The 18,470-nt window shown below is 42.3% G+C and overlaps 1 protein-coding gene across 1 annotated transcript in view; it reads left to right on the top strand.

Annotated features, from left to right (window-relative positions):
* LOC124802858 overlaps positions 1–18,470 on the top strand; it is a 64,405-nt gene that overhangs the window by 44,743 nt on the left and 1,192 nt on the right. The gene's annotated exons all lie outside the window — the stretch shown is intronic.

The raw sequence follows: 18,470 nt of genomic DNA, 5'->3' as shown, positions 1-18,470 counted from the left end.
TGATTTCATTTTGCAATTAGGATAAGGCATTGCTACTGTGACAGTTCAGTCTGTTGTTTAGAGGCACATGGAGACCTGAATTGTGAGCTGAAGCATGGAGAAAAATGATAAAGTGGAAGAGTTCATTGAAAGTGTTTCTGAACTTCACTGCTAATTCCACAGGGATATTAGATGTGCTCAGGACTTCTGCCTGAACAAGCTGTATCACTAGCAACTGTAGTTCTGAGAAAGGGTGTGTGCAACCAACTGACACATTGCCCGTTTAGTGGTGGAGTATTACTTTAGTTACCACTAAGGACAATTGGGATCAAGCTTTTCACTGACTTCAGATGTTGCTAAAGAGGGATGGTGGTAATTTATGTAGGGATACTGAGGAATAAATTACCCAACCCCCCACCCCCTGCTTACACCCCCTGCTTACCAGATGCAGGTTCTATGTTGTCTCAAGCTTTGGAGATGGAACTGATTAAGGAAGTATCAAGTTTTTGTGTGGCTGTCCATATTTTATCTGATTCTGCAGAGGATAACAATCGGCTGGATTTTTTCCTTGTTCTTATGCTACTATATTCATTATTCATTGGGGCTTAAATCATCAGTAGTGTCTAACAGAAATATTGTTGTGTTTGTGTTGCATTTATTTTTATTGCTTTGTCTTTTTATAATGTGGTGTATTTTATGACATGGCTGTATCTTAGTTTTCCGCAATTTAATTAATACTGATCCATTTTGTACTTTACCCTGAGCTGCGAACAAGCTGCAGTTTGACATTTTGAGTTTTTAATATCTCTCGGTATTGAAATTTTTCTACTATTTCTGTGGAAGACACTTTTGTGAACTAATTCTTAATGGCAATTAGTAATTGATGCTTGACGTGAACATTTCTCTTAACAATTTCTGTTGTCTTTTTTCTTTGTTTCTTTGCCTGTTCAAATATTTATATTGTAACTGCAGACACTATTATGTGCGGCTCTGTTTGTAAGGCAATTTCAACTCTTTAATTGCATAAACCATTAAGTATTGTCTGATCTCAAAAGATGTTAAACACAGTGTGTTCATAGCTCCATGAAGCTATTCACATGAAGATGAACCATTGTATTTAGATTATAAAATTGTACAAAATGCCGGAAGACCTGCAGACATTGTAGTTGTGATGCAGGTATTGGTCGTTGACCTTCTGTATAAACAAATTTAATGTGTTTCAAAAATACACATCCACTAAATATTTGAAACAATGCATATGGAGTGATTGAAAGTGGAATAGCCACATGAAACTAATTGTAAGACAAGCAATCTGAGATCTGTCAGTACAATCCTCAGAAAGTGTTGACTAATCATGAAACAAGTAGCTCACAAAATCAATGCTCAACAGATACTTCATTATTTCCCTTTGAATCCTTACCAGGCAGTATTTATAGAGGAAATAGAGAAGTTCCAAATATGACCAGCATGTGTAGCCAGTCATTGGTTTAGTAAGCACAAAAGCAGCACAGAAATGCTCATCCAACTCCAGTAGCAGATACTGTAAGAGTGCAGTATTATCGTGGTGTAGTTTACAGTTAAAATTCAGAGGGTGTAGATTTTCAGGAGAGATAATAAACATATTACTTAAAACAATGGAAACGCCAGTTCGGAATTTCAACAATAAGGGTAGATTGCTACTCACAGTTAAGATGACCCGTTGAGTTCCAGACAGCCACAACAAAAAGACTGTTGCACATTGTAGCTTTTGGCCAAAGCCTTCTGTTGTATCCTAGCCAGTACTGCCACCCGAGCCCGCTGCCAAAAGGTTGGCAGCATCAAAGTCCGGACGCCGTCCGCATAAGCAGCGCCAGCGAGACAGGAAATGGCCGCAAGTCTGCGCGCGCCACCGCTGGCTTCTGGGTTCTTAAGCGCTGGAGTCGCGAGCGCTAGGACAGTTCTGTATTCGCCGCTCAGTTGTATACTCGCCACCGAATTGTGTATTTGCTAGTCAGTTGTGTGTTCATCGCAGCAGAGTTGTTGTTTGTTGTCAGCCGACGCTGACCTAGCCGCTCCGACTCGAACTAGACCGATTTCTGTAGACACCGAGTTCACTACTGTTACTGTATCTGCGTTAATAAAGATAAGTACCGACTTTTATTTAATCAGAGTGTTTGGGTTTTCATCTTTCTGTTCACTGTTCCAGCAGACCGGTCGGCCCGCTATTAAAAGTGTGGCGGTGACTTCGTAAGCCGTTTCTACAGCGAACTGCTTGTCGCTACGAACGCCGCCACAAAACCTTCTTTAGCAAAGGAACGCGCGCGCGCGCACACGCACACGCACACGCACACGCACACATATAAAAGCAGGAACACCTCATGCACACATAACCACTATCACTGGTGGCTCCAACAAGAATGTGACTGTCACGTTAATAGCAATCTGGATTGGGGTGAGGAAGGGCGAGGGCTAGCAGGGTATGGGTGGGGGGAGAGAAGACCGTTGTCTGGTAGGGTATGCTGGGACTAGATGGCAGCCTGATGAGACTGCCAGGCACAGCGTAGGGAGGTGGGTGTGGGGGAATAATGAGGAGCGGAAAAGGAGAGGAGCAGGGAAGGGAAAGGATGGGTGGATGCATTGGCAGAGGGCAGCAAGCAATGAGAGTTAGAGGACATGAAAAGGGAGGTGGCAGGAACTGTTGAATGAAGGGTGTGGGGACAGCAGGTTAGTGTAGGTTGAGCCTGGGGTAATTCCTAGAGCAGAGAATATGTTGTAAGGACAACTCCCATATGCACAGTTCAGAAAAGCTGGTGTTGGAGAGGAGGATCCAGATGGCCCAAGTTGTGAGGCAACCGTTGAAATATAGCATGTTGTGTTCAGCTGCATGTTATGTCACAGGGTGGTGTATTTGCTCTTTGCCACAACTTGGCAGAGGCCGTTCCTCCTGGTGGACAGCCAGTTGGAGTCATACCAATATAAAAAGCTACCAATATAAAAATCTGTGCAGTGGTTGCAGCAGTCCTGATATACAAAATGGCTGCCTTCACATGTGCCTGGCCTTTGATGAGATAAGCGTATGGCAGGACTGGAATAGGAAGTGCTGTGTGGGTGGCTTGTGCAGGTCTCTCACCTGAGTGTTCAATGATCCTTATGGCAAAGGGTTGGGATTGGGAGTGGTGCAGGCTTTGATTAGAATGCTGTGGAGGTTGGGTGGTTGACTTAAAACTACTGTAGGAGATGTGAGAAGGAACATGGATAGGACATCGCTTAATTCAGGGATTGATGATAGGTAGTTGAAGTCCCGATGGAAGACGTTGTTCAGTTGTTTCTGTCTGAGATGCTGTTCGGTATGACGAAGGGGGCACTCTTTCGTAGCTGGCTCTTGGCGGTGGTAGGAGGGTTGGGGATGTGTGGGAAAGTGGCATGGGAAATCTATTGGCAGACTAGGTAATGGGATGGTGCATGTTTCTGAAGGCCTTGGTGAGACTTTGAGCATACTGCGAAAGGGACTTTCTGTCATTTCAGATACGCCATCCCCTGGTGGCCAGATCATATGCAAGGAATATTTTGGTTTGAAGGGATGGCAGCTGTCAGAATAATAGGTAGTGTTGGTGGTTGGTGGGTTTAATGTGAACAGAGGTTTGGATGGAGCTGTCAGAGAGGAGGTGGTCAATGTCCAGGAAGGTGGCACACTGGGTTCAGGACACCTTGTAAAGTGGGTGGGAGAGAAGGTGCTGAGGTTGTGAAGAAATGAAGATAATGTCTCTTGGCCCTAAGTCCCGATAATGAAGATATAATGAAGATATCATCAGTGAACATAAACCAGACCAGGGGTTTGGGGTTTTGGTAGGCTAGGTGGTTCCATAAACAGGTTGGCATAGGAGAGTGCCATAAGGGTTCCCATGGCTGTGCCACATATTTGTTTGTATACCTTGTCTTCAAAGGAGTAGTAGGTGTGAGTTAGGATAGAGTTAGTTACGTGTATGAGGAATGAGGTAGTGGGTTTGGAGTCTGAAGGACATTGAGAAAGGTGGTGTTCAACTGCAGCAAGACTGTTGGTTCGAGGCATGTTGGTGTATAGGGAAGTGGTGTCAGCAGTGATGAGTAGGGAACCAGGAGGCAAAGGTGTGGGGATGGTGAAGAGTCATTGAAGCAAGTGGTTGGTATCTTTGACATAGGAAGCTAGATTATGAGCAGTTGTTTGCAGGTGTTGGTCAGTGAGGACAAAATTCTTCCATTAGAGGCACAGTACCTGGCAACAATTGGGCATACAGGATTGTTGAGTTTGTGAATTTTGGATAGCATGCAGATGGTGGGCATGTGGGGTATCATAGGGGCGAGGAGGGAAATGGATTCAGGGGAGAGCTTCTGGGAAGGGCCTAAGGGGCTTCAAGCAAGGACTGGAGGCTGTTTTGAGAATGATTAGGTTAGGATCTGTTTTGAGCCTGTGTATGGCTGTCCTTTCCTGCTGAAAGATTGGTGTTCATAGGGAGGGACATGGTAAAGGATGGTTAGGTAAAGTTGGAAGGTGACCAAGGGCTGGGTAGGTAAGGGGGTTGGAGGATCACAGTTGGGTGGTTGTATGTACTGGGAGAGGCAGTGAATGTTGGAATTAATTTGGCTTTGGTTGGAGGGATAGGTGGCAAGGAACTGTTTCCATTGCATGGATTGGGAAAAGGAGAGTAGGTCTTTAAGCCCAATGTGGATAAACTTGGGTGTAAAGTTAAAGGTGAGGCCATTGGATAGGACTGAAACTTCTGTGGGGCTGAGGATTTTGTTGGAAAGGTTAACAACAGTGCTCAGATATTGTTAAGGCTGGGAATATGTAGTGTTGGTTGCGAGTTTCGAGGGATGTGACAAGTTGAAAAGGCACACTAGCCATGGTATCATTGCTGTTAGGGGTTGATGAAGAGGAGCACTGTGGTTACGATAGGGGTTGAATAGTGGTGCCCCAAGGTGGTGGTAGGATGCCAACAGGTTTGATAACTTACGGAGGTGGTGTCTGGAATGCTCTTTCAGTGCTGGTGACAAAGGGGTTTTATTTCAGAGATGTGATGTAAATTTGATTGTACAGTAACAGTATCTTGCAGAAGGAGCAGATTTGGCTCTGAATGCATGTGCCACGGAAATTTGTTTTTGTAGTACTAGGCTTGTGACGGCCAGAGACTTGCAGAATCTGGAAAGAAGGGGAGGGGTCCAGTGAAAGTAATTTTTATGGTTAGGCCATTGGAGAGGAGTCCATGGTTTAGGCAGCTTTTAAGGAACAGGGTGTGGGACTGTGTTTCAGCCTTGGAAACGGATACTTTTCGGAACTGTCGCAGAAAGCTGGGGCAGAGGTCCATTGTGGCAGGGATGGCATTGGAGAAATGGGAAATGTAGGAAGTTGCCAAATGCTATTCATGTGATAGTCGCATTCTGGTCGCTGCTGCTGGTTGTAGTGGTCATGTGGACATGAGATGTGCTTGCTTACGTGAATGTGTGTGTTTCTTTGCTGAAGAAGGCTTTGGCTAAACCTATAATGTGTAACAGTCCTCTCATTGTGCCGTCTGCAACTCAGTGGGTCATCTTTGCAGTGTGTAGCAATCTATCTTTTTCCTTATATTGTCAACATACAACTTCCTGCCACATACATCTGACAAAAGACCATGAATCTAAAATTTGCACTGATTTGATCTCTAATGAGGATTACCAAGAGTTGTCATTCCCATATACCATTTACAAATGGAAAAGAAAGTGACCATGGTACATGCTGTGTACTTGAAGGCGAGTTGAGCTTACAGATGGAGCTGTGTGGAACACAATTATCTAGTTGGGAATCAAGGTGTGAATGCAACTTCATGTGCCAATTCTTGCAGCCATCTCTAAAAGTAACTAAGGTATGGTTTGTAGCTTCATCTTTGAGCCAAACTAGGTGCTACTCAACATTTGAGTTTTTTTATTATACAGCTCAGAATTCAGTGTAAAATCTCCCAAAATATGACAATGTATGTGCCAGAGTACAAATCGGAAAAGAAATTGTGTACTTCTGTGTAATTATCATGTCGAATTCCTTTCCTGCTCCACAGGTTGTACATTCAAAATAAACTGTATTAATAGTAATTTTTTAGTTTCCAAAAGTCTTGCAATGTTTACATGTTTCTTAAGACTTTGCTGGTAGATGAAAACAATTCTTTCACATGTATTACTTTTTTCTGTAGAAAAATACATGGCTGTTTAAAGTGAAGAGCTGTATTGATGATAACAAACATATTAACAAAATATTCTTTGAAGAAGAGTATTACCCCAGTGCATAGTAACAAAAAATGTGTTCTTCAAGCTTTTTGATCATTTAAGAAGATTGTTTTGAGATTGTATAGTGTCTCTCTTCATCAATGGTAAATGTCTGTTTTTTGAAGTTCCTTTGCTTTCAAGGTGACATAAAATTATGAATTGTAGTATAATTTTAAAATTTTTGCTGGTATAGTGTTGATATATTTTGCTAGAGCTATTCATAAAGTAACTTTCTTTTACTTAAAAATAAAGTGAATGAAGTTACAGAATTTGTTTTAGAATACTTTGAAAGTACACACTCTAATTTATTTTTCCATAGATATTCTAGCCACATTGAGATATTTGTTATAGTGTTTGAAGATCTTTAAATTCTGCAATTGCAGAATTCTGTTGTTTGCGACTGCAGTCAACCCAAAACTCTGGTTTTCAACTCGTTGTCACTACCAATGTGCTTTGAGCCAAACCACTTCTTCATTTGCGTGATGAGATGACAGTCGCTAGGTGCCAAATCATGGCTGTAGGGAGAGTGATCCAATACTTCAGAATTGAATGCTCATAGTTTGGTCGCAGCATGCCGAGCTCATGCAGGAGCTCAGAATGCTGAGTTAGTGAATCTGCAGTTTTCTCTAACCCTTTCATCAACCAAATAAATCAGATCTGCATTCATTGTACTCGGTTAACAATTTTTCTCTTCATCATCCATTTTGGTTTACCCATGTTTGAATGTATAGCACCTTTCTCTTAAACCAACTTCACTCATTACATTTGGCCCATGAACTTCACAAATTTCATAATGGATTTCACTAGCTTTACAGTGTTCTGCCACAAGAAACCTTATTACAGAATATATCTCATATTGGTGGGACTTGTAATTGCAGCACATGTTTTGAAAGCACGTGGCTCTGAGAGAAACGGACACAACTTTGATTCTCCACTGCTCACAGTATGTTGGTTTAAGCAGGATTCTACCTCATGGGCAGTGCCAGTATCCGTACTATTATGAATGCTATATGAAAACAGAAGTTACATTATGTGTAGTCCTTGTATAACTTCTACTGTAATGTTGGGAAAAATATTATGTAACTCTTTTAAAACTCCTTGTTCGTTTTACAATGAAGATATTACCTTCACATGAGTAAAGATATGTGCTTCCTGCTGACAGTGTGCAAGCACTGTTTGCCAACAGATAAGAGAGTGAAATAGTTTTAGGGTTAACACTGTTTCAGCAAATAGTGGATGACTACATACATACTTCGGCTACTGATACACGGTGAAGAGGCTGTTCCAGCAGCCATTGAGAAAACAGGATGTCACCAAATGTGTATTGTGGTGCACAATGGAACAAACAATGTGTGTTCTTTGGTCTCAGATGTCATACTTGGATTATTTCAGTGGTTGATGGAAAAGGTTGGGAAGGCCAGCCTAGCTCATGGAGTTTCATCAAATCTTATAGTATACAGTATTGCCCCCCAGAACTGATTGTGGCACTAGTTCTAAGGTACGTAGGAGGCTGTGGCCAAGGACTTAGTAGATTGTGTGACAGGTTAGGGTGTGACTTCCTGAACTTGTGCTATAGGGTTGAGAATTAAAGGGTGTCCGTAAAAGGGTCTGTGTGCACTACACAATATAGTCTGCTGTCCAGACAGCTGACTCTGTGTGGTGACTCTCCATCAGGCTAGATAGTGATAGCTGTAGAATACCCAGAAGTATTAGTGTCTGGATCCAAAGAAATACCCTCAATGGGTGAGAGTATTAAATTTCTGCTGAAGCATTTGCAAGAAAGTGTCAGATATTGAAGCCTTCCTAAAAGCAGTGAGATTTTTGCAGAAAATTTGTGTATAGAAAGGATTGGCTAATGGGAAACGGAGGTGGTGTATTTATCACAGTAGACTAGACTCTCGGATCCCTCAAGATAGAAGCTAAAGCTACATGTCATATAGTTTGAACAAGTCTGAGTGTCAAGGGTGGGCATGAACCTGTTGTGATGGGATCCATCCATCCACTACTGCCAGACTCACCCCAAGATGCAACTGAAAACTTCAGAGAAAACCACTACATCCAACAATCATTTGAAATAATTACCATTTTGCAAATGGTGGGCATAAGACATCCTATGAATCATTACTAATGCTTTATCTGAAAACTATGTTGGACAAGTAGTTCAGAAGCCCACTCATGATGGAAATATTTTTGAACCAGTGGCAACAAATATATCTGACCTCTTTGGGGATAACCAGATTGAAAGGTGACAGTGATCAAGAGATGTTTGTAACAACAATACTTGCCAAAGTACAAAAGGCAACTAAAACAAATAGATTTATATATACAGCAAACTAGATAAAAAGGTAGTAGTGTCATATCTTGGTGAAAAATTTGAAACGGTTAACAGAAGCATGTAGAAAAAGCTTTGGCTCAAGTTTAAATCAACAGTTGATGATGCAATTTATAGGTATGTACATAAACAGTTCATGATTGACGTGACACTCCATGGCACAAAGTCACTGTGAATTAACTCCTAAAGAAACTGCAACTTCTACATAATAGGTGTGAAACAAAGCCTATATCTATAAACATAGATGCTAAATGGAACATGTTTGGCTGTCAACAGCAATATGTGAAGCCATTGATGTCCACTAAGTATTTGAAAGGTAACTCACAAAACACCAAGAAGTGTCATAAAGCCGTGAGTGCCACTAAAATTAGAGAATCACTTGCATGTGACAAGGACTGTAATTGAGTGTAGCTAAGCAAAAACAGAAATGCTGAACTCGGTTTCCAACTGTTCCTTTATGAAAAATACAAGAGCACTGCCCCAATTTAATTCTCACAACACTGGAAGAATGAGTGTAATACATATTAGTGTCATTGGCTTAGAGAAACGGTTGAAATAACTAAAATTTGACAAAGCTCTAGGGCCTGAAGGAATCCCTATCAGAGTTTGTATTGAATTTGCAGCTTAGTTAGCTTCTGTTTTACATATAATGTACCATACATCCCTCAAAATGGGGGGGGGGGGGAGAGGGGGGAGAGAATGTGCAACCCATACCCAATGATTGGAAGGCACAAGTCAATCTTCTTTACAAGGAGGATAGCAGTCAGATATCCTAGACACTCACTTGTTGTAGACTCTTACAACATATTCTGAGCTCAAATGTACTGAAACAAAATGGCCTCCATATCAACCAGTATGGATTCCTGAAACACTGATCTTGTGAAAACCAACCTACAGTTTTCTCGTATTATGTCATGATAGTCATGGATCAAGACAATGAGGTAGATGCAGTATTTCTTGACTTCAAAGAAACATTTGACTTGGTACAACACCTACACTCATTCAAAGTACGGTAGTATTGTGTATCCTACTAAATTTGACTGGATTGAGGATTTCTTGTTAGGGAGGATGTAACATGTTATCTTGGATGTACAGTCATCGATAGCTGTGGGAGTAACTATAGGTGTGTCCCAGAGAATTGTGTTGTGACCCTTGTTGTTCATGTTGCATATTAATGACCTTGCAAACAATATTAATACAATGGAACTTCGATTTTACATTTTCCAATGTTACATTTTCACGATTCTACACCATAAATTCGTAGCCCCTGTAAAAAACTCGCAAGACCAATACTAAAAATTCCCCAATATTACATTTCTTTCTAGTAAGGTTTACCTCTATTCTAAGTTCTTACTCGACGTTTTGCTTCACTTTGTCCCATTTTCTTCCTGTTGAGTTTTGATGTGACTGAACAATTCACAAGTGACACAAAATGCAGATGGTTCACACCACAGGTGTTGGCGAAGTTCAGGGAATATTTTAGGCCATTGTAGAAAGGGGAGATGTGTGAGAGGAAATGCTGATGTAATCCACGATCTTTGTTGCCAACAGAACTTAACAACATTACGCTTCACAGTGCAATTATGATACAACTACCGCTGTGTTGCAACGGTGATGGAAAAACAAGATAGTCAACAAAAACTGATCTGGACCGAGCCAATATGTGACAAATGGGGCCCAGCCACCACCTCAGTGTCATCTTTTTGCATGTATTTCCAATGCACTGTATTTAGCAACAATATCACTCATCAACTTTTTGAATTCAAACACTGAGTCTTGAAGAATATACTTGGTCATAATTGCAGAAACGTCCCCCATTTCTGGCTAGTGAACTTCATTGGTGGCGACTTGTTAAGTCACTCAATAGCCAGTGCAGCCTTCACACCACACTAACTCACGTAAAATGAGCTCATCTACTGCATGTGTGGGGAGGCAGAGTAACCCTTCAGTGATGGGAGTGCTGGTAGGGGTGAAAGCATTTTGTGAAGTGCTGAAAATATACTTTTTGTGCAGCAGATGTGCTATGACAGATTTCACATGGACATTATGAAAAGGAAAGTTGCTACTTACCATATAGCAAACCTGCTGAGTCGCAGATAGGCACAACAAAAGACTATCATACAATAAGCTGTCGGCCAACAAGCCCTGCCTCTCTCTCTCTCTCTCTCTCTCTCTCTCTCTCTCTCTCTCTCTCTCACACACACACACACACACACACACACACACACACACACACACACACACAGAGTCTCTGGCAACTGAAGCCAGACTACGAACTGCAGTGCATGATGGAAGAGGCAACTGAGTGGGGGTAAGAAAAAGGCTGAAGCAGTGAGGGGGACAGGGAGGAAGAGCAGGGTAAGGGAGGGGGACGGTAAACTGCTGCAGGAGTGAGGTGGAGAGAGAGAGTAGGGCATCTAGGTGCAGTCGGGAAGTTAGACAGATGGCTTGGGGAGGGGGGGGGGGGGGGCGTGATAGTTAGTCAAAAAGGAGAGAAGTGAAAAGACTGTGTAGTGCTGGAGTAGGGAAGGAGCTAGATGGGTAAGGGCAGGGACTAACGAAGGTTGAGGCCAGAAGGGTTAAGGGAACATAAGATATATTGCAGGGAGAGTTCCCACCTGCACATTTAATAAAAGCTGGTGTTGGTGGGAAGAGTCCAGATAGTACAGGCTGTGAAACAGACAGGGTGGTCCATTTCTTTCTTTCTTTCTTTCTTTCTTTCTTTTTCTTTTTCTTTTTTTTTAGCTGCAGTTTGTTGATGGCCATTCATGCTGACAAACAGCTTGTTGGTTGTTGTGCCCATGTAGAATGCAGCCCAGTGGTTGCAGCTTTGCTTGTAGATCACATGACTGGTTTCACAGGTACCCCTGCCTCTGGTGCAAGGCATGGTGTTTGTGACTGGACTGGTGTAGGTGGTAGGGGGAACATGTGCGGTACAGGTCTTGCATGTAAGTCTGTTACAGAGATACAGGTCATGAGGCAAGGGGTCGGGAGCAGGGGTTGTGTAGGGCTGGAGGAGGATATGGTGTAGGTTCGGTGGGCAGTGGAATACCACTGCGAGGGGGGAGGGGGGGCACGACACGACGTGAGGTAGTCGGAACCCTGGCGGACAATGTAATCCAGTTGCTCCTGTCCTGGGTGATACAGACTCACAAGGGGAATGCTCCTCTCTTGCCGAACGGTGGGACTTTTGTAGTTGTTGGGAGACTGGATGGATAAGGCGTGGGAGATGTGTGTTTGTGCAAGGGTGGGGGGAGGAGGTAATCATGGTCTGTAAAGGCCTCAGTTTATTTTCAGAGGGATTGCTCGTCACTGCAGATGCAACGGCAATGGGTGCCTTGGTTATATCGAAGGGACTTCTTGGTATGGAATGGGTGGCAGCTATTGAAGTGGGGGTATTGCTGGTGGTTCGTAGGTTTGAAATAGGCAGAAGTACTGATGTAGCCATCTATGAGGTGAGGTGGAGGTCAACATCAAGGAAGGTGGCTTGTTGGGTTGAGTAGGACCATGTGAAGTGAATGGGGGAGAAGGTGTCGATGTTCTGGAGGATTGTGGATGGGGTATCCTCACTTGTGATCCAAATCACAAAGATGTCATCAGTCAGTTTGAACCAAATGAGGGGTTTAGGATTCTGGGTGTTTCGGAAGGATTCCTCTAGATGGCCCTTGAAATGGTTGGCATAGGATGGCCCCATGTGGGTGCCCAGAGCCATACTGAGGATTTGTTTGCAGGTAATGCTTTCTAAAGAGAAGTAATTGTGGGTAATGATATAGTTGGTCATGGTGACTAGGAAGAAATTTGTTGGTTTGAAATCTGTCAGCTGTTGGGAAAGGTGGCGCCACCTCAAACAGCTCTACACCCTTCTCACTTCCTACTCCCGTCTTGGACTACCATTGTCCATCACCTCTACAACAACCTCCAAACATCCCCCACAACCTCTCATAGCTGACAAACCCTGTAAAAAAGATACCAACCATTTCCTCCACAGATTCTCCACAGTTACTGTTTCTTTGCCTCATAGTACTCTGCTCGTCACTATTGATGCCATCTCCCGTTACACTAACATCTCTAATGCCCATGGAATTACCGCTGTTGAACACTAACGTTCCCAACACCTGATGGAATCCAAACCGACAACCACCTTCCTAGTCACCATGACCAACTATGTATTCTCCCATAATTATTTCTCCTTTGGAGGCATTACCTACAAACAAATCGGTGGTATGACTTTGGGCACCTGCATGGCACCATCTTATGCCAACCTATTCATGGGCCATCTAGAGGAATCTTTCCTAGTCAACCAGAATCCAAATCCCTCACCTGGTTCAGATTCATTGATGATGTCTTTGTGATCTGGATTGAGGGTGAGAACACCCTATCGACATTCCTCCTGAATGTCAACATCATCTTCTCTATTCACTTTGCCTGGTTCTACACAACCAAACAAGCCACCTTCCTCGAAGTTGATCTCCACCTCAAAGAAGGCTACATCATTAAGTCTGTCCATATTAAACCTACCAATCACCAGTAATACCTCCACTTTGACAGCTGCCACTCATTCCGTACTGAGAAGTCCATTCCATACAGCCTAGCCATCCATGGTTGTTGCATCTGCAGTGATGTACAGTCCCTTTCAAAATGAACTGAGGCCTTTACAGACCGTAAACCCCTCCCCCCAAATCTTGCACAAAAACAGATCTCCTGTGCCATATCTTTTCAGTCACCCATTACCTCCCAAAGCCCACTGTCCGGCCATAGAGGAGCATTCCCCTCGAGACTCAGTACCATCCAGGACTGGAGCAACTGAAATACTACATTGTCCACCAGGGTTTAGACTACCTCACGTCCTGTCCCGCCTCCCCCCACCCCCTCCGACCCCAACAGTGATATTCTGCTGCCCACTGAACCTACACAATATCCTCCTCCTACACAACCCCTGCTCCAAACCCCTTGCCTCATGGCTCATATCTCTGTAACAGACCTACATGCAAGACATGTCCCATACATCCTACCACCACCACCACCACCACCACCACCACCTGCTCCAGTCCAATCACAAACATCATGTATTCCACCAGAAGCAGGGCTACCTGTGGAGCCAGCTGCTTAAAAAAAAGGGGGGGGGGGGGTGTTCATTTCAGTGACTGCTTCACAGCCTGTGCCATCTGTGCCCTTCCCACCAACACCAGTGTTTCCTTAAATGCACCGGTGGGAACTCTCCCTGCAATATATCTTACATTCCCCTAACCTCCTGGCCTCAATCTTCGTTAGTCATTGTCCTTAGCCATGTAGCTCCTTCCCTGTTCCCATTCCAGCATTACACAGTCTTCTGTTCCTCCAACTCACCTAGTCTTATTACTTCTCTCCCTTTCCGCAAACCCCCACCCCTCCCCACGCACTCTCTCTCCACCGCCCTCTGTCTAACCTCCCGACTGCACTTAGCTGCCCTACCCTCTCTCCACCTAATCTTTGCATGCTCCTGCAGCAGCACTTTACCATCCCTCTCCCTTACACTGCTCTTTCTCTCCCTCCCCTGCACTGTCACAGCCTCTTTCTTACCCCCACTCAGTTGCCTCTCCCATCATGCAAGCTTATTGTATTTGTTGTGCCCATCTGTGACTTGACGTCTCCGCTATATGGTGAGTAGCAAGTATTTTTTTTCATATTATTGTTACATTCCATCTTGGATTTTCCATTGTTTGGATTCATTCATAACAATGCCAGTCTAACTACTTGTTCAGTGAAGTTTATGAACATAATTCTGTCATAGTGAGCAACTCACGAGGAAAACTCAGTACAGTAGAGTTACACAAATAATTCCACACTTTTGATATAAACTAGCGAGTACTAATAAAGATGTGAGCTAATTGTGAACTTTTACAAATATGCGCCCATGTGACACACGTGAGAATATTACTAAAGTGTGGGGGAACCATGCCAATTTGGATTAACAAGTGATATTGAACATATACAGAGAAGGGCAACTCGAATGGTTACCGGTTTGTTTCACCTGTGGGAGTGTGTCACACAGGTGCTTAAAAAACTGAACTGGCAGTCACTTGAAGGTAGTGTAAAGTAGCCTTCCTAGTTACAAAGCTTCAAGAACCAGCTTTAAATGGTGAATTTAGGAACATATTAAACCTTCTATGTTTCACTCCCTTACAGATCGTGAGGACAAGCTTAGATTAATTACAGTCTGCACAGAGGCATTTAAACAATAATTCTTCTCACACACTGTATGTGAATGGAATGGAAAGTAGTCCTAATAACTGGCACAGTGGAAAGTACCCACTTCCGTGCACTTCGCAATAGTATTGGTATATATGTGGGTGAAGTGTTTCTGTTGGTGGTACTGTAGATTTATCTGCTGACAAGCCGTTCTGTCTCCTTGTAATTGTAAGAATTTTGTCAGTAATATTTTTAGTTTCACATGTAAGTGGACTTCTTTTTGAAATTTTTGCTGTTGTGTCTTGTGTGATATGTGATGTTATTTTCTGCAGATTAAAACAGATTCCAACAATCGTTAAGGAGGTAGAGGTTGACATTGATTGTGCACCTTGCTACCACAGCCCCTGCATTAGGTTACAAAAATAGTAGTACTGGACTGCAAACTATAAAAATTATATATGTCCAGGAGAAATTATTACTCAAATAGGAGACCGGTGTTGAATATAGCTGTATAAAAATGATATACTTAAATTTATTCATGAAAAACTTAAGTGCCACTAAATCAATGACAGGATCAGTTTTGCTTTTACACAGACAAGGGGCATAAGTATTCCCCGCCAAGTGCTTGCAGAATGTGCACTGAAAATGAAATAAATCCACTTTGCTATGTTTCATGTGTACAATACACCCATGTGACACCCCCTAGAATATTGTTGAAGTGGGGGGGGGGGGGGGGGGACTGTGCCAAATTGGACTAACAGGCTCTGCAGTTCATTAAAACTCTCACCACAAAGGGCTTCCCCCGCTTCGTAGCAACTCAATGAGCTGCTTACAAGGGATATTTCAGAGCTACTCCAAAAACCATCCGGACATTAACATTCGACGTATTAGTTGACTCTCACAGTTCCAGAACGACAGTAACATTGATCTGGACACACCATAAAGATGTGGTATACTTCTCTCCAGGCCTCTCAGAAAAATGCTGTTGTACTGCATATCAGCCAAATCAGCATTATCCACGAGTTCCTTTTGCACCAACAGAACTCCCCTCAATGTAGCTGTGGTACTCATCTCATGCTCACCCATATTCTTGCCGTGTGTAACCTGTTGGCAGATCTGAGGTGAGCAATCAACCTGCGTGTCTCCATACCTTATATACCTGTAAACAATGGGTTAGCAGCTACTGTAGTCTTAAGGGGATACGGAATCGGATTTTGGGTTAAAAAATCGAATTTTTTTTTATTGGCGTATTATATTCTGCCATGTTTCCTCTTTAAAATGACGTATCATACATAGCTCTACTACAATTATAACTATTTTATTTTTATATATTTGTGAGATCGGGTATTGCGCTTTAGTTATACACGTCTCTCGTGGCTGACCATGAACTTTTTGGCAGTACCTTTAAAGTGACATGAATTCAAATATCCCGGTTTCCAGCGACTATTTATACACTAGTTGCCCGAAAATGTTTCTCTCTGGTTTCCTCAAGTTACTCTTTGACTTTGTGGCGGGACTGTTTTGTAAACAGTGTGATATAAGAAAGTAGTTGTTGTTGAGTTATTTCGTATTTAGTGCTTCATTTTTCGCAGTGAAAATGCCTAGAGCTAAAGCAAAAGTATTTAAAAAGCGTGTGAACTGGCAAAAGAAAAGAAATAATGATTCATTAGCAAAGCAAAGCAGTTCATCATCATCACTGTTGGAAAATGTGAATCCACTTATTACTGATTTGCCGAACGAACTTACACCAAATGAAAACAGTGCTTCTCATAAAAAACTAAGAGATTTGGAGGAGAAATATAATTTACTTGATAGAGGGAATGAAGTTTTTGAACTCATTGATACGAATATATTGTGTGAAGCTCTTGAAAACAGTTTGTGCTGCAAAAAATGTCATGGAAACGTTTCTCTGAAAGTAGAATCCCATGTTGGCCTGGCTGCCCAGTTTAATTTAATATTCAGTGTTTGTAAATACAGCTGTAAGTTTCCAAGTTCGGTTTCAGTAACTGTAAATAATGGATACAAGAAAACTGAACTTTATAGTGTAAATATTAGGTTAGTTTATGGATTGCGAGCAATTGGTAAGGGCAAAGCAGCTGGTGATATGCTATGTGGTGTTCTAAATCTTCCAAGTGCACCTTCAAAGTTTGAAGCTTACAATTATGTACTAGGATCTGCAGTTGAAGATGTAGCACAGAAGTCAATGCAGGTTGCTGTGGAAGAAGCAGTGGAAGAAAATGACATCAGTCGTGACCTCACAGTGGCGTTTGATGGCACGTGGCAGAAAAGAGGCCACACCTCCAACAATGGTGTTGTAACAGCAACTAGTGTTGATACTGGCAAGGTTATTGATGTTGCAATAATGTCTAAATACTGTAGGTGCACAGGCAGGCTGAAAAATGAACACAGTGATGACTGTATTGCTAATTATTATGGTAGTAGTGGTGGCATGGAGGTTGCTGGGGTGAAGAAAATTTTTCATCGCTCTTCACAGTGGTATAATGTTCGCTATGTCAAATATCTGGGAGATGGTGACTCTAAAGCATTCAAAGAAGTTTTGGAAAGCAAACCATATGGGAACAGTGTAAATATAAGCAAACTTGAATGTATAGGACATGTGCAGAAGAGAATGGGTGCCAGGCTGAGAAGGTTAAAATCAGTTATGAAAGGGAAAAAACTAGATGATGGGAAAACCTTGGATGGCAGAGGAAGATTGACTGATTCCATAATAGACCACATTCAGAACTGCTATGGCCTTGCAATCAGGCAAAATACAGGCAATCTTGAAGAAATGAGGAGAGCTATATGGGCTTTATATTTCCACACCGCATCCACGGATGAGCATCCACAACATGGTTTGTGCCCCAAAGGTGAAAACAGCTGGTGTAAATACAATAGGGGACTAACAACAGGAGAGAAATACATTCACCACCACAGTCTACCATCAGCCATCATGGCAGAAATAAAGCCCATTTTCAGAGATCTGGCTGACAGAAGTCTTCTGATGAAATGTCTTCACGGAAAAACGCAGAACCCCAACGAGTGCTTGAATAGTGTGATATGGCATCGTCTCCCAAAAACAGTGTTTGTCGGAATTAATACACTACATTTTGGTGTGTATGATGCTGTGGCAACCTTCAATCTTGGAAATATAACTAAATGCCAGGTCCTTCAAAAGTTGGGTATGTGTGTTGGTTCCTGTACGGTACGTGCTATGTTCTTTTTAGATCAGCACAGACTAAGGCATGCTGATAATATAATCAAGACATTAGTGAAAAAAGCAAGACAGGTGCAGAGGGGTGCCAAAAGAAGACTTGAAGATGATTATGAAGACTGTGAAGGGGGTATTAGCTACGGATCAGGAATGTTTTAATCTTCTTTCTCCGTTTCCTGTAAGTTTACTTTTTACTTCATCTAGGAACATTATCTCAGGTACTGGTCAACCTAGAAGTCTGAAATTTTTATGACGTAGTGACATAGGTCCCTATTACATACTGAAACAACGATTTTTTAATTACTTGATTTACAAAAGACTTAGGGGTGATAGTCTAGTAAAAAGCGATGGAAAAAATTTACTTAAAAATAAATGTACAATATCTCTGTAAGAAAATACTTTGACAATAAACTGTTGTTTCAGTATTGTTGTAACATATGAATGCACATACAGTAAAATTTTTACCTCTCTGTCTCCAGTAGTTTGTGAGAAAATGTTCCCTATAGTAGGCATATATTAACATTGCGG

Source organism: Schistocerca piceifrons, chromosome 6, assembly GCF_021461385.2.
Source record: "Schistocerca piceifrons isolate TAMUIC-IGC-003096 chromosome 6, iqSchPice1.1, whole genome shotgun sequence".
In the NCBI taxonomy this organism is placed as follows: Eukaryota; Metazoa; Arthropoda; class Insecta; order Orthoptera; family Acrididae; genus Schistocerca; species Schistocerca piceifrons.
This window is presented reverse-complemented; position numbering and strand designations above follow the sequence as displayed.